The following is a 6,518-nucleotide window of genomic DNA, read 5'->3' on the forward strand; positions in this document are numbered from 1 at the left end:
ATTATGTTCAATTTGTAACAATGAAAATACATCCTGCATATCAGATATTTACATTACGATTCATAACAGTAGCAAAATTACAGTTATGAAGTAGCAACGAAAATAATTTTATGGTTGGGGGTCACCACAACATGAGGAACTGTATTAAAACGTCGCGGCATTAGGAAGGTTGAGAACCACTGCTCTAGAGTTATAGAAACCACTAGTCTTAGATTTGGGAAGACAATTTTAAGTTAATTACCAACAAATTGTAATTTAAGCAAGTAAACTAATAAATATGTTGCTTAATCATTGTCTGCTATTGCATTACACAAATATGACTAGGTAGATTTTACTAAATTTGAGATTAGTTGACATAAAATATAGACTACATAGCATGTAGTAATAAAAAAGCTAAAGATAAACCTATAGGAAACTGGAAGAAATTCAAGGACATAGATATTTTTTCAAAAACTGTGAGTGTTAATTTATAGAAAGAGTTGCAAATGGGAGGGAAACTCTGAGTGACATATTTCAGGCTGAGGTTCAGCACAAGTTCTTTATTACACAAAAATTAATGATGACACAAACTGTGGGGGGCTTATATGACACAAACTGTGTGCCAGCTTATTTTCACTAACAAGAACAATGTCCTATGTAGACTGAATTTCAACCATAGAATATTCATCCTCAGATAACCATTACCTAGAAGAATGACTAGAAGGGCCTAGTATACTGTTGACAATAATGTGTGGCCTTCTGAAGGTATGAATGTTGAGTTTAAGGAAGGTGGGATACATTTCTAGTAGATTACATCCATAAATATGTAGTCAGGATTGAATTCAATTCAGGATTTAATCTCAAAATCAAAAGACTCAGCTTTGCATTCAATATAAGATTCAATAAATGTTTTAAGGGGAATGGAATAACATGTAATATAAATATAACGAATCAGTTAAAAGCACATGTTAACCAAATTTTCTTTTAGAAAAGATAGAACTTTCCTATGAAACAATTTTTTTTTATTTTTGGTTATTCATTTATTTGCTAAACGTATGCTGCCTTTAAACTCTATTTTTCTTAACATGTCCTTCATCCCCAATTTGATTGAGATCTTGAAAACTGCTTTTGTCTCATGCCTCTTCAAACCATCTCACTCCTCTGTACTATTACATTCCAACAATTATTTGTTGATTAAAATTGATGAACAACTGAACTACTGGCATTTCATTTCCAGTTATCAGTGATTATGAATAAAGCTACTGTAAACATTTGCATACTGATATGTTTGTGAACAAAATTTTCACATTCTAGAAGGGGGATTCCTTTGCCATATGGTAAATGTATGCTTAACCATATAAGAAATGCTAAACTACTTCCCAAAGTGACTGTTATTTTGCACTTCCACTAGCAAAGGTTTGTGTGCATCCTCATCGAAACAGGATTACCAGGTTTGATTTTTGTGTATGTGTATTGCCATTCTAATTGGTTTATTGTGGTGTGTCACTGAGTTTTTGATGCACATTTCCCTGATTACCGAAGATGCTGGCCATCTTTCTATAATTATGTGCCAACTGTTTATCCTCCGTGACGAAGTGTCTTTTCCAATCATTTGCCCATTTTTTAATTGGGTTGTGTTGCTGTCAGGCTCCTGAATTTTAAGAGATCTTGACATAGTTTGCATACAACGTATTTGTCAGAAGTGTCATTTGCAAGTATTTTCTCACAATCTGTGGTTGTTTTGTCTTAACAGCATCTTTCACAGAACATGAATTTTTAATTTGATAATGTATACCTAATACATGTTTCTAGATTCTTTGGTAGTTTCTATGTAGTCATGTCATATGGTAATAGACAGAATTTCTTTCTTTCCAGTAGTATGCCTTCCTTTTTTGTTTTTTTGTTTGTTGTTTTTTTTGTTCTAGCCTCATCCTGGCTAGGAATTCCTGTAAGATGTTAAACTGGAATGGTGAGGGAAGATACCCTTGTCCTGTTCCAAATCTTAAGGGAAATCAATCCATCTTTACCTATTGACTATGATATTAGCTGTAAGATTTTTACAAATCTTTTAACAGACTAAGAAAGTTCTCTGTGAATCAAAGTTTCTTTACTTGATGTACAAATTGATGAGAATTGTCTTGAATGAAAGATGAATTTTGTTTAATGTGTCTTTTGCTTCTATTAATATGATTTTTTTAAAATTCTTTAGCCTGCTAAAATGTTGAGTGATTGCTGGATAAAGTACGAGCAGTGTGACTAATGCCCTCTCTATCCTACCAAATTCTTTGGATAATCCCATGTTTTCTTTCTCTATAGTGGTGGAACTAAATTGCTCATTTTGTTGACAATTTTTGTATTGTTGATAATGAGGGATTTTGGTCGGCAATTTCCATAGATTGCCTAGTAATACATGGGGAAATGCTGTCTTCATAAAATGAATTGGGAGTGTTCCCTCCTCTTTGTAATCTTTGGAAGAGACTGCGGAGATTGAGTGTTTCTTCTTCAAATGTTTTCTAGGTAGTAGTCACTGGAAGAAAACTGGATTTGAAGTTTTCTTGTAAAGGTTTTACTATAAGTTTAGTGTCTCTAACAGATATGACTACCTCTTCCTGAAAGACGTTTCTGTCTTCATGAAACTGTAAAAAATATTCTATGCTTTCTGGCTTTTATTTATTTTAAGAACTGAAGAATATGCCCATTTTAATCATAGAAATCTGCAACTGGTTCAGCATATAGGTGCATAAAAATTTGTGACATACTTATCAGGTATTGCTTTCTAACAGCTAGCCTTTTTTGTGTGACAAATTCTCTTTCTTTTCTTTAGCTTATAGATCCTTTTCCTCCCTGGAAATTATAAAGTATACATGCTTATAATAAGAGAACATGTTAATAGTTTGAGTGTCTGGACCTCTCTTATTCATATGTTTCTATACGGGAAGATATTCAACTTTCATCATACCCATTTCTTTGTTAAATATGAAAAATCTTTACTCAATTATCAAGTAGTGGTACATATGGGCAATGTCTGCAGTTTTCAGGGAGCCCAACTCTATGTCATTCTATATTTTTAGAGCCCTTTAAATAGATTTTATTTTTCATTTATTATTTTATATATTTTCTGAGCTAAATCACATATAATCTTTTTAATTCTCTGTGATTACATAGAGTGAACATCAGGATCAAAGCTAAAAATGAATAACCTTTGAAAACATGTTCATTTAATGCCACATATCCATGTCCCATTTTAGAATGTTTGAATAAATTAAAGCAATGTTAATTTTCTTTCAAACTATGTTTGGTATAGTAGTTCTAAATTTACTAAAATGAAATGCATTAACTCTTAAAGTGCTCAAAGAAATTTTATCTTTTCCCACTGCTCTCTATTACATTCTTATTTCCTCTCATCTTTCTCAAGACCAATCTTCTGAATAATGTGTGAGTCTACTATTAGATGTCAGCATAATGAATCATAGGTCTGCGTAAACCCTAGTGTGGATTGAAAAGGGGCCACATACTCAACCTAACAAGCTCAGAGGAGGCCTACATGATGGCCTTACAAACTCAGAGACCTAAAGCAACTACACAGAATTGTCTGAAATTAAAACTTTCTAATTAAGAGTCTTGACAGATAGTCATATCTTGGCCAATATTTTTCCCTAACAAAGGTTTATCTTTACCAACTGAACCTGTCTGTTGCCTTTTTTTTTATTTTTTGCATCTACTATGATAACATACCTTTGGAATATCAAAGTAATTTCCTTTTTTCTGGGCCCCTGAAGCACAACCAGTACACCAGAGCAGTGGACCTTACCAACTCAGAGACTGCAAGTAACCACATAGGATGGTCTGAATTTAAAACTTCTTAACTAAAAGAGAGACATGATGGGTAGTCATATCCTAGGTAAGTACCTTCCTTGACAAAGGTCAATGGTTACCTTAAACAAGCCTATATTGTCTATGTTTTCTGTTTTTAAACTTAAATGTGCCTTCCATTAGTATTAGTATTTTTAAGTCCTCTTTATGTTCTTACATTAAGCCAATAAGAGAAGACTGGTCTGTATAGAAAACCTTGTCTATCAAAGTGCTAAGTGGTGAAATATAAAATTTAATAAGGAACCACTGGTATATACACAAATATTATGCACTGCTAAACATAAGTAGGCATTAGCCATGATGTATTAGACATGCTAAAGCAGTTGAAGAGTAAAAAAAAATGTACAAGTTCTATATTATTTTCGATTTTGGAAACATTTGAAAATATTTAATCACCAAAAATCAAAAGTCCAATCTTCATTGGAATTTTTACCATTACATAAACTTAAAATGTTAAATCATCACCATTTAAATATTGGGTAATTGGTTGGTTTTTTTTTTGCTTTTAGAATTCCTAGAACTCTATGACTACTTAATTACATAAAATGTTTTAAGTAAAAAGTAAAGCAGATTACTAGAAGACCAACCTAAAATTTGCCTTTCTAAATAAAGCTAACAAGGAGTCCTTAAAACTCAGCATCACACCTTCTCATAACTCACAGGCCTGGGGTGGGAGGTGGGTCAATGGGGGAAAGAAAGGGATTCTGTATTACTTTCAACAATAAAGATACATTTTAAAAATTAAAACTAACAAGGAGTCCTTAAAAATCAGCATCAGACCTTCTCATAACTCACAGGTCAAATTAAACTAAGGGCCCAGTCAAAAGGTCATTAGTACTGACCTATTACTACTACATGGTAATCATTTAGTATAGCATTTAACCTGAATGAAAAGCAGAAAAATAAAAAAGGTTACAGTCAGTAAATAAAGTAAACCCAAAATTCAATTCTAGAGAAAATATTTGAAAAAAAGGGGATCCAGAAGTTGAATGCAAATATGCAAGACTGATGTGGGTGTATGTACACAAGTACTTCCACCAGATCAGAAGGTTAGTACAAAGCATAAGACATTTTCAGCTAATGGTGTGATTACAGAAGTTCTTAAAATAATAACAGATTCACTCTATCTTACCTCACAGTCTATAGCTGCTCATCTAATATAGTAACCACTAGCTACACATGACTATGAGAACTTAAACTATAAGCAATATGAATTGAGATACAGTATAAGGGTAAAATACATAACTATCTTTTGAAGACTTAGTACTAAAAATAATGTATAATATTTCTCTGATAATTTTATATTGCTAATGTGTATGAAATAAAATAGTATTATAAATATATATTTAATTTTTAATATAGCTATAAGAACATTTTCAATTACATATCTAACTGGTATAATATTTCCATTAAACAGTGCTCAATCATCCAAAGTAAATTTTCCTTAAATAATTAATTTATGATGTGCTTAACAAAAATAGCAGTAAGAACATAAAAATATATACATTACTGCTCAGCTGGCATGGCTCCTAATTGAGCATAGACCTATGAACCAGGAGGTCACAGCTCAATTCCCCATCAGGGCACATGCCTGGGTTGCAGGCTTGGTCCCCAGTGGGGGGTGTGTAGGGGTAGCTGATCAATGATTCTCTCATCATTGATGTTTTTCTCTCTCTTCCTCTTCCTTCCTCTCTGAAATCAATAAAAATATATTTCAAAATATATATACATTATAATAATGGCCCTATACAAAGTATATTTTAACAAAATGGAAAGATATATCTTTGGGCACATTTTACCAAAAATTACCCTAATAATTATACAGAAATTAAAAATGAGACATTTTATTAATGTTCTTAGAAAAAAATCACTTATATATAATTTTATTTAATTACTAAAATCAAGGAATTTAACTGAAAATATTTTTAATTATATAAATTTCCTTTACAGATGTTCTTTTCTTAAAAAAAAACACAAATAAATTTTTATTGATTTCAGAAAGGAAGGGAGAGGGGGAGAGAGAGAGAGAGAAACATCAGTAATGAGAGAGGATCATTGATAGGCTGCCTCCTGCATGCGCTCTACTGGGGATCAAACCAGCAACCTAGCATGTGCCCTGACTGGGAATTGAACCATTACCTCCTGGTTCATAAATTAAGGCTTAACTACTGAGCCACACCATCTGGGCTTGATGTTCTTTCATAAAACTTACCTTTATTGTTGAAACTAATACAAATGTACATCTGTATTTTCCCCCATTGACCCCTCTAGCCGCCCCCCACACCAGGCCATCAACACTCTACAGTCTGTGTCCATGAGTTATACATATACTAGTATATTATTTAGTTAATCTCTTCCCACCTACCCACCCAACCCCGCCTGCCCTCTGAGATTCATTAGTCTGTTCCATGTTTCTATGTCTCTGGATCTATTTTGTTCATCAGTTTATTTTGTTCATTACATTCCACACATGAATGAGACCATGTGATAGTTGTCTTCCTCTGACTGGCTTATTTGGCTTAGCATAATACTCTCCTGGTCCCTGCATGTTGTCTCAAAGGGTAAGAGACCCTTCTTTTTTACTGCTGCATAGTATTCCATGGTGTAAATGTGCCACCACTTTTTTATCCACTCACCTACTGATGGGCACTTGGGCTGTTTCCAGA

This window comes from Myotis davidii, unplaced genomic scaffold (genome assembly GCF_000327345.1).
Source record: "Myotis davidii unplaced genomic scaffold, ASM32734v1 scaffold20, whole genome shotgun sequence".
Classification (NCBI taxonomy): domain Eukaryota; kingdom Metazoa; phylum Chordata; class Mammalia; order Chiroptera; family Vespertilionidae; genus Myotis; species Myotis davidii.